At 40.7% G+C, this 17,930-nt stretch overlaps 1 long non-coding RNA gene across 1 annotated transcript; it reads right to left on the bottom strand.

Annotated features, from left to right (window-relative positions):
* Positions 1-3,264: 3,264 nt before the first annotated feature.
* On the bottom strand, positions 3,265-17,929 carry LOC132769096 (uncharacterized). Its single transcript, XR_009630794.2, has 3 exons — positions 17,756-17,929; positions 7,222-7,400; positions 3,265-4,761 (listed from the first exon to the last, which is right to left on the bottom strand). It is a non-coding gene; the product is annotated as an uncharacterized lncRNA (long non-coding RNA).
* Position 17,930: the final 1 nt, after the last annotated feature.

The following is a 17,930-nucleotide window of genomic DNA, read 5'->3' as shown; positions in this document are numbered from 1 at the left end:
CTTTTAATTTAGAGTATGCTGCCTAGGGTCCTCTCACAAAGAAACATAGGAGATAAAATAAATAAATAGATGTCAAATGTTTGTAAATAAGAGAATGACCTTGAGGTTGGGGGCCCTTCCACACAGCCCTATGAATATCAAGGCAGAAAATCTCACAATATCTGCTTTAAACTGGGTTATCTGCCTCCACACTGCCATATATTCCAGTTCAAAGCTGATAATGTGGGATACAAGCTGGATAGATGCGGGGAATGCCGTGGATGTAGCGTACCTGGATTTCAGTAAGGCCTTCGACAAGGTCCCCCATGACCTTCTGGCAAGGAAACTAGTCCAATGTGAGCTAGGCAAAACTACGGTGAGGTGGATCAGTAATTGGTTAAATGGACGAACCCAGAGGGTGCTCACCAATGCTTCCTCTTCATCCTGGAAAGAAGTGACGAGCGGAGTGCCGCAGGGTTCCGTCCTGGGCCCGGTCCTGTTCAACATCTTTATTAATGACTTAGATGAAGGGCTAGAAGGCATGATCATCAAGTTTGCAGATGACACCAAATTGGGAGGGATAGCCAATACTCTGGAGGATAGGAGCAGAATTCAAAACGATCTTGACAGATTAGAGAGATGGGCCAAAACTAACAAAATGAAGTTCAACAGTGACAAATGCAAGATACTCCACTTAGGCAGAAATAACGAAATGCAAAGATACAGAATGGGGGACAATGCCTGGTTTGAGAGCAGTACGTGTGAAAAAGATCTTGGAGTCCTTGTGGACAACAAGTTAAACAAGAGCCAACAATGTGATGTGACGGCAAAAAAAGCCAATGGGATTTTGGCCTGCATCAATAGGAGCATAGTGTCTAGATCTAGGGAAGTAATGCTACCCCTCTATTCTGCTTTGGTTAGACCACACCTGGAATATTGTGTCCAATTCTGGGCTCCACAATTCAAGAGAGATATTGACAAGCTGGAATGTGTCCAGAGGTAAAGGTAAAGGTAGTCCCCTGACATTAAGTCCAGTCATGTCTGACTCTGGGGTGTGGTGCTCATCTCCATTTCTAAGCTGAAGAGCCAGCGTTGTCCGTAGACACCTCCAAGGTCATGTGGCCAACATGACTGCATGGAGCGCCGTGTCCAGAGGAGGGCAACTAAAATGATCAAGTGTCAGGATCCAGTTTCCAGGCCCTCAGTTTTGGCGCTGAAAACTGGGGTCCTGACGTAGGACATTGATAAGAACTCTGCAGCTGTCGACCTTGGAAGACAATGGCTTACAGTGCAGCGGGAATATTGCATGGGGTTTTGACTTGGCGGGAATTGTACTTTCAATTGAGGGGGTGTGCATATAAGGAGCGACCAGCGGCTGCTGGTCAATCTCGGCTTTTCACATGTCCATGTTTCCAGTAGTAAAGATTCTCTTTGATTCCAGAGTGCAGTCCTGTCTCTTCATTGGGAAAAAGCTCAATGCTGTGAAAAGACAATCAAGGGTCTGGAGAACAAGCCCTATGAGGAGCAGCTTAAGGAGCTGGGCATGTTTAGCCTGAAGAAGAGAAGGATGAGAGGAGATATGATAGCTATGTATAAATATGTGAGAGGAAGCCACAGGGAGCAAGCTTGTTTACTGCTTCCATGGAGATTAGGACAAGGAACAATGGCTTCAAACTACAAGAAAGGAGAATCCATCTGAACATGAGGAAGAACTTCCTGACTGTGAGAGCCATTCAGCAGTGGAACTCTCTGCCCCGGAGTGTGGTGGAGGCTCCTTCTTTGGAAGCTTTTAAACAGAGGCTGGGTGGCCATCTGTCAGGGGTGATTTGAATGCAATATTCCTGCTTCTTAGCAGGGGGTTGGACTGGATGGCCCACGAGGTCTCTTCCAACTCTTTCATTCTATGATTTTATGATTTTATTCAGCTGTGTGGAAAGGGCCAGAAAGAGGGTAACTTGTCACACATCATCCAGTAAGTTACCATAGCCGAGTTGGGATTTCAATCCTGGTCCAGGCATCCAATCCAACACTCAAACCACTACGCCACACTGCATCTGCGTTGTGTGAATGTGTACAAATGGATGCACATACACCATGATTTAAGGTAGAGGTGGACACTGTTTTGCCCATAAGCTGTGTAGCCCAGAAAGATGTTTTCTTGGATTCAAAAGAATTCTCCTGCACTCCAATCTCCAATTTTCCTTGGGGAAAAAGAATAGTAGAAATATGATGACCAATTTCACCCCCTGAAGCTGTTGGGGGAAGTAATTTTAATGCATGGCAATGATTGTGTTGGTTTGAGATCTACCACACTTTTTTCAAAACAGTGAGTAGATGACCACTTGACAAAGCTGGCTCTGAGATTCTGGGAAATGTAGTCTAATTGTTTTATATGAATGTAGAATCCAGTCAATTTATTTCACAGTGAAGGCATTCTGGAAAATCCAAGAAAGTCCTCAGTGGTAGAACAAGTGGATGATAACATGGTGCATGTTATAATGTCTGTGAAGGCATGATACAATTGCTGTGAAGGAGGACAAAGGCTGTAACAGATAAGATGCCACCAATCATCGTGGTATCCATGTCATTGGATTTGAACATCTTTTTGTGACCATTGAGTGTTAGTTGTTGTGCTCCAATCCCTACACAAAAAACAAATTCATGCACAAGCTTCTTCCAAGCATTCAAATCATGCTACACTTTTCTAATAATTTCATTTCCAAGTTTTAGAGAACTTACAAGAGGGAAGGAAAGAGTATCAGGAAAAATGAAAAGATGGATGAATAAAGAAAAACAAAGTATCTAAGGAAAATACAGCATGGACAAACAAGATAAAATTTGTCAGAGGACAATGAAAAAGGGCCATGATGGAGGGACATATGGATGTGGACAACAGAAACAACAGAAGACATAATGGAAACATTGAAAAAGAGTGGAAGATAGAAGGATTGAGATGGGAAAGAAATGACATGGGGCTTTATGTAATATTAATCATTGATATGATCATTTTTATTCTTGGTTATTTAATGAGGTGGGTGTAACTCTAGTGAAATGTTTGAATAAAAATAGAGGTAAAACTTTGCATTTTTGCATTATTCGTTTGTGTGTGTGTATCAGTGTGTGCGTTTATTTTCAACATCATTCATTGCCCAAACTCCAAACTTTCTCAAAGGAGTAATTTTTCAACTTCATTCTGATAAAGTTGATAGTATTTTAACATAAATTTAAAGACCAACATAAAATTGAGCAAATGCACAATTCAATGTAAACATAACACACATATTTTTAAAAGTATTACTTCTTAACAAAATGTCCATCACTTTGTCACTGACTTTCATATATCTGCACACAATTTAGGCTAATCTTCAGCATTCTACACAGAAGTAAATCCCAGTGCATTAAAATGAATGTACTTTTCAGCAAGTGCACTTAAAATTACCACAGTTTCTTCAAAACTGCCCTCATAAAAATTCACTTCTTCAGGAGACATGGAACACCCCACTACTATTGCTTTAATTTGCCAAAATAAATAATTCAGTTTTCTCCCCTTTTTTGCATAATCCAATATCTGCCAAGGACAATAACAAATCATTGGGGGAATTTTTAATCTTCTTTTCTTAAGTTTATCCTCCCTAACAATACTTCACCCTTAATACATCATCGTGTATAAGGCAAATTAGCATTCTATAGTGTGGAATCTGTAGCAAGCACTCAGTTATTTACTAATAAAATATATGTACCTTTGGTCTACTTGGCTTAGAAATTAAACAGAATGATAAAACATAGAGGATTTTAAAGTGGAAATTACAGAGATGTTGCTTGTTGTTAGAGCACGGAATACATTGCTACCAATGTTTGCCCTATCTGGGAGCTGTAAACTAATTCTTCTCTCACCACTTCTTTCCATAATCATGAAGTTGAGGGAAATCTCTTCTCCCAATTCCCTACTTGAATTGGGCACTGGTGACTGTTTTCAGTAAGAAGATTACACAGCCAGATGACCCAAACAGCAGTGCCACCAATTAGCCACCATTCAATATTAATAAACAGTATGATGATAACAAATAAAAAGATTGATTCTTCAGATGCAGGAATCATTTTAATGAATTTAATCCTTGCTGAAAGATCAGCTGTTCTCCGTTCTGCCTGCCAGCGGGGGCCACTCGTTCCCAGCTCTCCCCATCACCTCACACAAGTGAACGTGATCAGTAGCCAGCACTTAGGGAACAATAAGAAACAGATTGTACTGTCAGGCTTCATTAAAGATCATCATTAGTATTCCAATTTGGAAACAGTCCATCTATCCTAACCTTTTAGCCATTCTTTGGCTTTGCTTTGTGAAATTTGGTTCAGCTGCTGAATGTAAAAGGGGATATAAATGTGTATGTATCTTGCAAATGTGGGCATGTATGCACACACACCATCTTGAAAGTTCGGGAAAAGTAGCATCTACTTGATGCCTGCCAGTCAAAAGCTTAAGCATAGAGCTCTGAGGATATGAATAATATTTTGCAACTTAGAAAGACAAACAACAAAACAACATCACATGCAGGTGCTTAGGGCTCTGAAAATTCCTTAAGCACCTTAAACACATAACTGGGAGAAAATTGGCCCTTTCTTCATCCCTCTGCTGATTTTTCTCTTTCCCAGGATTGAAGACTCCAAGATTGGAACAAAATGGGTTGCCCATGTTCCTTATCCATCTTGTTACAGTGGGAATTTTGAGCATGTTGCTAATATGTGCTGTGGATACCAATAGCAGATGGAGCAGTGGCTTTCCATCTGCAATGCAAGAGAAAAAAAAATCAGTAAAGATTTAGGATGTCCACAACTGATAATTTTGTTTGGCAGATGTGGTTTTCATTAATGTTGGGTTTCCACTACTGTGTACTTCCTGAGAACATATCTGGAACAAAAGCACATTCTATGTGTGGAAATCCACACACTTCAGGGTTTGCAATGTTTTTCACTAAACAATGCGTGCATACTTTTGCCGGGGGGGGGGGGGGGAAGGGGGACAGGGACAACGACTATGAACAATTCTAAAAGGCATACAAATTGGTCAATAGTTGCCTGCATTTAAAATGTGCTGGAAAATATGTTAATGAGAGGCAGGCTTGAGAAGCTCATGTAGGCCACATCTATACTCACAACCTCTGAGGATGCCTGCCATAGATGCAAGCAAAACATCAGGAGAGAATGCTTCTAGAACATGGCCTTACAGCCCGAAAAACCTACAACAACCCAGTGATTCCGGCCATGAAAGTCTTTGACCAGGGGTCCACAAACTAAGGATCGAGAGCCATATTCGGCCCTCCAAGGTCATTTACCTGGCCCTTTACCTGGCAAGTCTGAAACGACTTGAAAGCATATAACAACAACAACAACAACAATCCTATCTCATCAGCCTAAAGCAAGCCTACACTTCCCATTGAAATACTAAGTTTATATTTGTTAAATTTGTTCTTCATTTTAATTATTGTATTGTTTTAAAGTGGGGTTTTTTTGCATTACAAATAAGATATGTGCAGTGTGCATGAAATTTATTCATTTTTTTTTCAAATTATAATCTGGCCCAACAACAGTTTGAGGGACTGTGACGTGGCCCTCTGTTTAAAAAGTCTGAGGACCCCTGCCTTTGACAATACACATCTACACTGCCACATAATGTGTGATCCTTCAAATATATGAACATCTGAAAACAGGGCTTTCTAAATTAATGTCCCAATCTTAGGCACATTTGTTAAGGTTGAAGTTCCTTTAAACTCAAGAAGATGTATTTCTCAGTAAACATCAATAGGAACTCGATGCAAGAATAACACTTTGGGAAGTGACCTATATATCTCCAGTGGCTTTGAAGTAGAATTTGACTGACAATATGTAAGGAGTTGGACCCCAACTAAGTTCATGAAACCAAGGATGTGCTGAAACCAAGTGATGCACATGAACCCGCAAAAGAAAGTCCAATGGGAATTTGTTGGAAAATTTATTGCAAAACTTCTGGAGAAAAAGCTTAGTAGGAACAAGTAAGTGAAAGGAAATGGTTTGGAACACTTTTCCACTGTGCAACTGGCTGCCCAACCAATAGTGCAAAACAAATTGTATACATTCTGTTTGGGTTACTTCTAGTTACTTGGGTTACTTCTACTTATATTTGATGCATTTTGATAGTAAAGATTTTTCTTTGCTAAAATCATATTGTATCTAGGCCAAGGAACAACAGAATACCAATAGTTTTTTTTCTTTAAAAATAGCCATTTAAAAAGAATTTTAGATTGCTCTTTAATATTTTTTTTTACTATGTGTGTTCATAATTTAGTTTGAGGATAACAGTTCACACAAAGACAGGGAAATCTTTGTAGTATCTGCTGCCATCAATTTGTTCAGTGGCTTTTTAATAAAAAAGGACACAAATATTCATTTCAGATTGGGTTCATATTGGACCCAGGGATTATAGCATGTTGCTTTTATTTTTATTCTTCTAAAAGAAAGCAATGAAGCATTAGCAAGATCAAAAAGAAAAGACTAGCAATATTGCTGAACTAAAAACAGTTCAAGGACTGAATAACTTTTTTCTTCTTCTCAAAGAGCCCAATCTTTGCAATCATTTCTGAAAAACATAGGGTCTCGGGTTAGAACTGTACTGCCCTCTCGTGCTTTTCTTGGAAATTGCATTAAAACAATTCAAAAGAGCGGCCAGAACTGAACCGTTAGAAAATGGGTTTGCCACAAAGTACTTAGCTTTTAAAAAGGGAATGTGTGAGAGTGTCAGGGGTTGTAAGTGTGAGAAGGCTGACTGTGGTCACAGATTGAAACAACGAGATTTGGATTTCATTCCAATCACTTCAGCTTTATCTTGGAAGCACATTCAGGGAATGAGCTTGAACTCAGGCCCCTTCTACACTGCCCTATATCCCAGGATCTGATCCCAGACTGGATTACTGGATTATATGAATCTCCACTGTCAGATAATCTGGGATAAGAAGATAATGTGGGATCAGATCCTGAGATATAGAGACAGTGTAGAAGGGCCCTCAGACCTTAAAGCTGTTAGCATCTTGGGAGGGCAACTGCTCAAGCTGGCTGGAAGATCCTGGGAGCTGTCATACCAAACATTAGCTTTTTTAAGCTGTGCCTGAACCCATAAGTCTTTGAATGAATACCCTCTATCAGAGAACATGAATCATAAGCCATTTTGTTTCTGTTATGAAGAAGCAAGAAATTTACAAACAATAGACCTACTTTCTTCCTCTTTTCTTCTAAAGTCAACTCAATGGCCCATGTGGTCTCTTCCAACTCTATTATTCTATGATTCTATGAAACCTCTTTCAGTTGTTCTTTAATTCTCCATCCTTTTTTCTTCCTTTTTTCTTACCGCTTGCAACATGGCTTATATTTTGAAGTGCAGCAACTCATAACAACTGTATCATGGAGAAAGATAAATAGAAAAGCAGGTGGATATCCCAGCAAAAAAGAGATAAATCAGCACATTACATAACAGAACCACTAATTCATTAGGCAACTGATCTCGTATTCATAGCTGCCTCCAAATAAATTCCATTTATTTCTGACAGCCTAGGTTAAACTTCTAACAAAGATCTTCAACTAGCTAATCTTCAACAGTTGCTTTTTAATTTAAGAATAGCCACAATCATGCAAAGAACTGCTATTATTTACACTAGTGGCATGAAGTTATTACTAAGTACTAAGATGGGCAGTGAACAGCAAACCGCATTCAGTTCCATAGAATAGTTTCCTTTTTTCCAAACCATGTATCAGTTTTGTTCATTGCCTTCTCAAGCCTTATACAGTCTCCCCTCTCCGGTCACTATTCAGAAATGACACTACAAAAAGTATCTTAGCCACCCAAGTCTACCCCAGACTGCACTGTACCCACGAGTCCCATCACACCAGGCAACAATAGCACTGTGACTCCTCTTCAACTGCTACGGCAAAATTCTATGAAATCCTGGCTTGAGTATTTAGAATAGTATTTAACATACTTAGCCAGAAAGAACTCTAGTGTCACATTGAACTACAAAAACTAAGAAATCCAAAAGATGCTGCCCTGGTCATTATAGTTCTGATTTCAAGTTGATTCATATTCCACGACTGTGTGGGGTCATGTGCCAAGGGTTCTACATATACAATCTAACATCTGCTTCATTATTACTGCCATTCTCTGTATTTCCCCTATGCTAGGAATGGACCACTGCCGCAGGTATAGATTTTTGCCACCACAGACTTTATCACATGAGCCTCATATTCCACTACAGTCAGGTTTTCAATAGTTGAGCATCTTTGCTATTGCACAACTCTTCAATTGTACAATTGCACTGATTCACCCTTTCATGATGCTGTGATTGATTATACTTCTGCATGCTCTTCCCACACTCATACAGGCAGTCCCAAGTTATGAACAAGATAGATTTGAAACAAAGATTGGTGGCAAAGCTTTGATGGATACACCTTTTCCCCATGATAACTCTTTCAAGAGTGAATTTCCCTTCCAAGGGGTAGATTTTTTTCTTGTTGTTTCATCCCTGCACTTAACTGTGAGTCATTTGTAAGTCAGATGTTTGTAACTCGAAGACTTCCTGAGTTGTGCAAGTCTAGTTTTTGTGTAAGTCTAGCTTTGAAAAAGAAAGGGAATAATGAGGAAGGAGAATCCTGCCTTAATGTCAATTTTCTGCCAGCATGTGGGCACAGAAGCAGAAGGAATCCATCACAACATGGTAGGTGATAGAAATGTTGCAGAATTTCCTTCGTATTCTTCTCATTTGGAAACAACAATATGTCACAAAGACATAAGTACATAATCCAGACAAGACAGAGGTACTCCTGGTCAGTCGCAAGGCCGAACAGGGTATAGGGTTACAGCCTGTGCTAGACGGGGTCGCACTCCCCCTGAAGGCGCAGGTTCGCAGCTTGGGTGTGACCCTGGACTCATCGCTGAGCCTGGAGCCTCAGGTTTCAGCGGTGACCAGGGGAGCATTTGCACAGCTTAGGCTCGTGCGCCAGCTGCGCCCGTATCTTGGGAAGTCTGACTTGGCCACGGTGGTACACGCTTTGGTCACATCCCGCCTCGACTACTGCAACGCTCTCTACGTGGGGCTACCCTTGAAGACGGCCCGGAAGCTGCAGCTAGTCCAACGCGCGGCAGCCATGCTGTTAACCGGAGCAGGACGCAGAGAGCATACAACGCCCCTGCTGTCCCAGCTCCATTGGCTACCGATTCGCTACCGGGCCCAATTTAAGGTGTTGGTGTTATCCTACAAAGCCCTAAACGGTTCCGGCCCAAAATACCTTGCAGACCGCATCTCGGCCTATGAGCCCACGAGGGCCTTGAGATCATCCGGGGAGGCCCTTCTCTCGGTCCCGCCTGCCTCACAGGCACGCCTGGCGGGGACGAGAGAGCGGGCCTTCTCGGTGGTGGCCCCCCGGCTGTGGAACACCCTCCCTGTTGAAGTTAGACAGGCGCCCTCTTTGATGGCCTTTCGGAGGGCCCTAAAAACATGGCTCTTCGAGCAGGCCTTCAACTGAGTGTATCTTGAACGACTCTGGAATGGACTAGGATTATGAAATTGGCTATGACCCCAGGACTTGACGAAGCGGATTTTTAGCACAAGTATATGTTTGTTTGTATTGTCTGGTCTGTATTGTCTTGACTTATTGTATACTGTTCTTTTTGTTACTGTGCACCGCCCCGAGTCGCCTTCGGGCTGAGAGGGGCGGTCAATAAATGCAAATAATAAATAAATAATAATAAATAAATAAGTACAAGATTTTACCTTTCTTGTCATGCCTTCTTGGTACAGTAAAATATTTCATGCCAAATTTGTGGAGAACTTAACGTGACCTATTTACATTAAAACCAAATGAAAACAGAAGACTATTTGGCTGACTTGAAATACAGAGGTGCATCTTGTGCCTTCTAGGTTCCAAAATCTATTATGTTTCTAGAACCTGGGGGTGGGGGGAGGAGACTGGATGCCTACCCCACAGTTAAGAATCCAGAGTGCTAATGCAATTTCCCTTCAGTTCCCAGATTTTTACCATTGCAGGGAGTAAGACAATTAAAATCCTTTACACCTGGAAGTCATTATTTGTTCTGTTGCAATTCTCTGGCTACCTTTTCTGTCTCTTTTCTTTGAATGCCTGAACTGCATTTCTAAATGTTCAGGGAAGTTTTAAGTTACCCAACGTTAAAACGACTGAAGGAAAACTGCCATTCCCTCCGCCTCTTGTAGCTACACACTTGCTCCTGCTCAAGGAAGCGTGATTTCAAACCTGCCAATGGGAGCAAAGCTGTCAGATGAGACTATGGCAACAGCAAAACTGTGCAGGAATTGGCTGCTGCCTGCAGAGAGAAGTGCCTTAAAAGCATTACAAGTAGCAGAGCTGCATCTCTTCTGCTAGGACTCCCAGCACTGCATTGCACAAGGTCTTAATGATCTTAGAATAAATTAGTCCAATTATCCCACCTAAATCAATTCTGTTCATCATTAAGGCTGATCTCTGCTTCAATATATGGGCTGAGTTTTTGTCTTGGTTGCCTTTTTCTTTACAACAAGAAAAAGAATTATGTTATCCAGGCAGTTTTTCCACCTATAAAAATTGCATTGAAACCAATGCTATGAAACTGAGCTGTTCCAGAACATAGAAACATTTTTGTTGTTTATTCATTCAGTTGCTTCCGACTGTTCGTGACCTCATGGACCAGCCCACGCCAGAGCTCCCTGTCGACCGTTTCCACCCCCAGCTCCTTCAAGGTCAAGCCAGTCACTTCAACATCCATCTATCTTGCCCTTGGTCATTCCCTCTTCCTTTTACCTTCCATTTTCCCCAGCATCATTGTCTTCTCCAAGCTTTCCTGTCTTCTTATTATGTGGCCAAAGTACTTTGACTTTGCTTCTAACATCCTTCCCTCCAGTGAGCAGTCGGGCATTATTTCCTGAAGTATGGACTTGTTGGATCTTTTTGCAGTCCAAGGCACTCTCAGAATTTTTCTCCAACACCACAGTTCTTCCTTTGCCCAGCCTTCCTTATGGTTCAGCTCTCACATCCATAGATTGCTATGGGGAATACAATTGCTTTAATTATGTGGATCTTCGTTGCCAGTGTGATGTCTCTGCTCTTTATTATTTTATCGAGATTGGTCATTGCTCTCCTTCCAAGAAACATTACTTTTGATTATATTACCATGCTCTCTGCGGTATTATGGGACATAGAATTTTAAAAATAACATTTCAAGCTTTCATATATGTACCAAATCTGAACACTGGATCTACCAGATTATCATATAGTAACTTCCATGTCTTTTCTCAGCTCTTTTTCATGCAAAGGACATATTTTATCACTCAGCTGTAGCTCATCCCAGGTCACTACTAATTCTCTTTTTCTAAGTATGATAATTTGTAACCATCTGACATTAATCTGTTTATATTCTCTATGAAGAGAACCAGAATGGTGCAATGGTTTGAGCACTGGACTATGACTGTGGAGACCAGGATTTAAATGCCCACTCACTCATGGAAACCCACTGCGTGACCTTAGGCAAGTCACACTCTCAACCTCAGAAGACGGCAAAGGCAAAGCTCCTCTTTTCAAATCTCACCCAGAGACTCCTGTGATAGGTTTATCTTAGGGTTGCCATAAGTTATACACAACTTGAAGGCACATAACAACAATTTCATATGTATTCTTTCTTCTGGTTGTTTTGTAATACTTTTTCCCACTTATTCACACATATAAATGTATCTTCAGACATTCCTCTGTTATATAGTAGACTTTCCATTTACTTCTAATACTAAGGATCTAGTAAAGAATTTCAGATTTCACACGCTATTAAAAACATTACAGAACACTTTTCCCAGTTGTTAGGTTTCTGCCAAAATGCTCACAAACAAGATCCCACTGTTCTGGCATTTGAAAAGATGGAAGGTCTAGATTTTTTTTTTAAAAAAAACGGTCTTTTATCTAAATCTTTTAAGATAAGGATTCAGCAGCCGCCTTCAAAGAAATTGCTTTTTTTCTTTCTCTTGTTGACTAGTGAAATGTACCATTAAAGAACACAGCTACCTTTGGTATTTGACGCTTTCTCCCCAGCTCAATGCTACGGGTATCGCACTGTGTGGAAAGAAACCAGCAGAAACTTAGCATCTTAAAAGACCAAATGTTTATAATCAGTTTGAGGACTCAGTGGATTTGTGAAATTGTTTGGGATTAACAGGCTATTGATAGCTAATAAAACAATATTTAGCTTTGTGTGGGGAATAGCAGTGGAGAAAGGTGTAGGCACCTTGTCAAACAGGACCCATTGAGGAAGGATGATGGGTTAAGTGTGGGGGTCGGCGTGGCAGCGTGGGTGCCCATTCTTTGAGAAGAACTTGTCAGTTGTTAGTAAAGCTAATGAAAGGAAGGACGCCAGCATCAGATGCCTGGGGTAGCATTGAGGCAAGTTAGCTGACTAATCAGATTGAAAAAGTCCCATGGTATTTATGTCACTTTAATTTGCCTCCAACAATTGAAGACGACAGCACTCTATTAAGGAAAGCTTGATCCAGAACTAAAGCTAAATAAATTAGGGTCTCAGTTTAATCAAATTATCCTTTTACTGGCCTTGGATTAACTCAGGGAGACAGCGTCGGTCTAGGGACTTATGATTGGCTGGCTAATTTTTAAGAAGCCAATATGAAGAATGAGAGATTTTACACACAACTACTACATATAATACTTCAAACGCCCCCCTTTCCTCTTTAAAAACTGGAAATAATGCATGTGTACGGAGAATTAGTATTTTTGTAAGGAGAGGGTCTTCAACGGTCTTTTTAGCATAATTTGCTTGAATTAATTCAATTTAGTTGAAGTAAATGAGCTTAAAATACAGCTTCTCCCATTTTTTGTGGTTGCTTTTCATTACATTTGGCATCAGGCAACAGCTATTCATTAAATGAATCTAAAAGGTCTCCAAAGGCTGCCACTATCCCAGGATTGTGCAACAACTTCAAAAAACTTTTTCTTTTACGAACGGCTCTTGCACCTACAGTATTTTATTCTCAACCAAAAGATAAATGCAAGATATTAAAATTCAAAACGTTTTCGTGGTTCTATTAGCTATGGCATGAAATTTTGCATTGAAATGATTAATTCATACTATGCATAAGACCAGTTTTAATGAGATGTTAGTGTCAATGCAATCCTATACTCAGTAGTAAGGCCGACAGTGTTCAGGGTCACTTACTTCTTGGTTGCTGTGCATGCATTAGCATTTTAAGCTATGACATCTTTTATACCAAATTTTCTATTACCAGTACCACTATAACATCTTTATGACTACATTTTATAAGTATACTATATTTTAATAGGCATATTGTAGAACAATGGTGGGAGTAAAGATTTAAACTTGTGTCCCAAAGTGGGGCAATTTATTGCTCTATATACTGCAAATTGTACAACTAGCTGTCTCTAGAGCAATGTAAATTAACAATATTTGTAAAATAGCCGTTCAGACTAATACAAAATACTTAAATAATTTAAAGCATCTTGAAATATCAGGAATTCATGCCCTGAATCTGGAGAACTAAACATAGAATGGCCTCATTCATCAGCCAGAAGGCAAGTGGTCACTGGGGATGTATCTATACTGTAGAATTAAGGCAGTTTGACATGATCTACGAATAGAACAAATTAAGAACTTTGGCCCAAAAGGAAAGTGCTGGCTGCTGAAGCTAATGAACAACTGCATTGCATCCTGTCAGATCCCTAACATCTGGAGGAAAGCAAGAGTCATAATCATTTTGAAACTAGGCAAAGACCATAATGATCCAAAAAGCTATAGACCAATCTCCTTGTTGTGTCATCTTATAAAATTCTGGAGAGACTTCTCCTGCACAGAATTATGGAAAAAATAGACCCATTTATGATCCCACAGCAAACTGGTTTCAGGAAAGGAAAAATCTATACATCACAAATGCTGAACCTGACTCAGCACATGGAAGATGGTTTTGAAATATAGATTACAGGAGCTGTCTTCATAGACATGACAGCAACTTATGATACTGTAAACCATTGCCTCCTCCTGAAAAAAAAGTATAATATCACAAAGGATTACCACCTCACCTGCTTCATAGGAAATCTGCTACAAAACAGGAGCTTTTTTGTTGAGTTCCAGGGAATCGAGGGTGAAAACAGAAGAATGGCTTGCCCCAGGGAAGTATGCTTGCTTCATCAATGTTAAACATTTACACAAATGTTCCGCCATTGCCAGAAGGGACAGAGAGTTTCATCTATGTCATTACCTCTCAAAAAGTGATTTTATTTATTTCTCAATGCCATTTCTCAATGCTGTGAAATTTTAGGATTTGTAGTTTGGTGAGCCACCAGCACTCTTTGGCAGAGAAAGATTAAAAATCTAATTAAAACTATAACCCCATGATTCCATAGCATCGAGTCATATCAGTTAAAGTGAAGTAAAATGGCATTAATTCTACAGTGTAGATGCACGTAACTATCTGTCTCAGTTTTACAATATTTAGCCCACTCTGTCAACGAGTGTCAATGCCTCACCAAATTGCAAAACCTAGGATTTCATTGTATTGAGCCACAACAGCTGAAATTATGTCAAACACTACATTAATTCTTCAGTGTAGATGTACCCTGAGAAGAGACCATCAAGGCACCTTATATCAATTAGAAACAAGTAAACTTGGGGAATTTGCTGTGCACCTGACCCTCCTATATTGGCCAGAGAAGGAACTGCTTCCAAAATGTTGTATTTTTTCCTTTTCCTTTTCCTTTCCTGTTGAGAAAGGCAACTTTCTGTTACAAACTATTTTTGCATTTTGAACTGAGTTTTCACCAACTAAAACAACAGCAAACAATGAACATGGAGCAACTGGGACATTTTAAAAGACACCTAATTGGTAGTACAGGATAGTTGAAAAGCAAGGCATTCTAGAAACTCTGAATATTATTTCACAAATCACACAGTAGAGAACAAGAGTTTAGCCAACCAGTCAATTGACTGGCTGGCTAAACACAGTAGCATAAGAAACTTGATTGGTGAATGGAATTCCTAGCTTTCTATGAAATTGAATCCAGACAAGACAGAGGTCCTATTGGTCAGTCGTAAGGCCGAACAGGGTATAGGGTTACAGCCTGTGCTGGATGGGGTTACACTCCCGCTGAAGTCGCAGGTTTGCAGCTTGGGAGTGATCCTGGACTCATCGCTGAGCCTGGAACCTCGGCGGTGGCTGGGAGAGCTTTTGCACAATTAAAACTTGTGCACCAGTTGCACCCGTACCTTGGGAAGTCTGATCTGGCCACAGTGGTCCATGCTCCTGTTACATCCTGAATAGACTACTGCAATGCACTCTATGTGGGGTTGCCCTTGAAGACTGTTCGGAAACTTCAACTGGTCCAGAAAGCGGCAGCCAGATTGCTCACCGGAGCGACATATAGGGAGCACACCACCCCCCTGTTGTGCCAGCTCCACTGGCTGCCGGTTCAGTTCCGAGCACAATTCAAGGTGCTGGTTTTGACCTACAAACCCTGTATGGTTCCGGTCCAGTGTACCTGTCCGAACATATCTCCCTCTACGTCCCACCCCGGAGTTTGAGATCATCTGGGGAGGCCCTGCTCTCGACCCCACCACTGTCACAAGTGAGGCTGGTGGGGACGAGGAGCAGGGCTTTCTCAGTGGTGGCCCCTCACCTGTGGAACTCACTCCCGGGGGAAATTAGGGCGTCATCATCCCTCCTCTCCTTCAGGAGGAAGGTAAAGACGTGGTTGTGGGACCAGGCCTTTGGGCAATCTGACAATTAGAGAAGATAATCAGACGAGTATGACCAGGACTGACAATGTGGAATTGAAAATGGAACTATGAGATAGCGAACACTGACCGTTTATGAGGAGGAATTGGGTTTGTATTGGTTTTATTGATTTTATTGGTTTTTATAGTTGTAATGTAGGAATTGTTGTTTAACTGTGAATTGATGCTATTTCTGTTTTTGACTGTTATGTGATGTGGGCATCGAATTGTGCCTTTGCTTTGTAAGCCGCCCTGAGTCCCCTTCGGGGTGAGAAGGGCGGGGTAGACGAAACCAAAATAAATAAATATGCAGAACCACAGGCACATTTCCATACCATTTTCAGTGTTACCTCCTCCAGAAGATGGCACAGAGCACTGAAATATCCAAAGCCACAGAACAGCTCTTCCTCTCTTCTAACAATGAATTTAAACTATATACTGAATTGAAAACTCTTATTCATTGAAAAACATGCCAGTGTAACTATAGAACCCAGTCTGTCTCTGTGGGCTGTGTATACAATCGTATATGAACCCATACTATATGTTTCTGAAAGCAGTGGCAACACACCTGCATTCTTTATTGGTGGATCAGAAAACATAAATCAGAACAGTTTACAGACAATAACTGCTAATATCTTTTCATACAAACCTTTGCCTTGGATAGGTGAGGACTATTTCAGGAAACTGCCATTCTACATTCTAGTTTTCTTCTGATTTCCTGATTGGAGTCACTACTCTGGTTAATGATTGGGCTGGATTAGCTAATGCTTCCAGCTAATTGTGTTTATTCACACAACAGTTATAATGATTTTATACCACTTTAACTGACATCGCCCTATTCTGGGAAATGTGTAGTTTGATGGGGCTTTGTAGTTTGGATTTGTAGTTTGGTGGGGCTCCACCTCCTTAAAATGTTCTACTAGGGACCTCTGTTGCAGTTCAGGCGAGGGAGTGAATGAGTGACCTCTAGAGGCTAAATATGAATATCTTGCAAAATTACAAATCCTAGGACTCTGCAGGACAGAACTCAAGAGTGGAACTGCGGTGGTGGACTGAGACAAAATGAGGACACTGGCCCCATCTACACTGCTATATAATTCAGTTTCAAAATCTAGATTAATTGCACTAATTGCATATTTTCAAGTCATGAATGGTTGAATCCATGGATGCAGAATCCGTGGATATGGAGAGCTGATTGTATCAATCAACCCATGCAAACAAATCAATGGGAAAAGAAGTAAAGAAGAAAGAAATACAATCCTAATAAAAATTCTGTCAACCAAGAAACCCTGGGATTCCCTCTCCTGCTTTCACCACATAGATCTCTGGTAGTCGGAGAGGGAATCCACCTTTAAGGTGCATACTATGCGTATTTTGTGTTTAGACTTGGGTCCAGTCTTCAAGATATCACATTATGTCTGTATATGTAAATACAGGTACTGTATTCCTAAATACCAAAAACAATAAAACAATTCAAAATCCCAAACCCTTTCGGTTTCATGCATTTTGAATGAGGGACACTCAAATCTGTATAACCATTTTTTTCCTTATGTATAAAATGAGATTGTTGCATGAGGTTAGTGACTTGTGTTCGAATTTTAGGCACACTCACTCATTCTTGCACACAGGATTTCAGCCACATTTAGGGTAGATGCAGAGGATGTGCAGCCCTTGGCTTCGCTTAGTGCCATGTATCAAGTAAAAAAAAAAACTAACTTTGAGAGAAAATAGCTCTCCCACTAAACATTAAAGCATCACCTGAAGTCAACATCACACAATATTGTTACAGCAGTATTATTCCACTTCAATCGCTACGGCTGCCTTCTTTGGAATCCTGGAATTTGCAGTTTGGGAAGGGCAAGATAATTCTTGGGTCCCACTAAACTACAAATCCCAGGATTCCACAGCATAGGAAAGTATCCCAACCACTGATCCTCCATGTTTTTTGGACTTCAATTCCCATACGTGGTGTAGATGCATCTCGAGTCTGTTTTCCAGCAGGGTGTCATTTCGGAGTCAAACATGAGATCAGAACACCTCCCAATCCAGGGCTCTACTATCCCCTCTCGATTCGCCGCTTTTCTTAAAACGTTTGTCTCACACAGCGCACCGTAGACTCTCCTCCTGCCTCTCAGCACTC

Source organism: Anolis sagrei, chromosome 1 (assembly GCF_037176765.1).
Source record: "Anolis sagrei isolate rAnoSag1 chromosome 1, rAnoSag1.mat, whole genome shotgun sequence".
Classification (NCBI taxonomy): Eukaryota; Metazoa; Chordata; class Lepidosauria; order Squamata; family Dactyloidae; genus Anolis; species Anolis sagrei.
The sequence above is the reverse complement of the archived record's forward strand: the minus strand, read 5'-3'. Positions and strand labels throughout refer to the sequence as shown.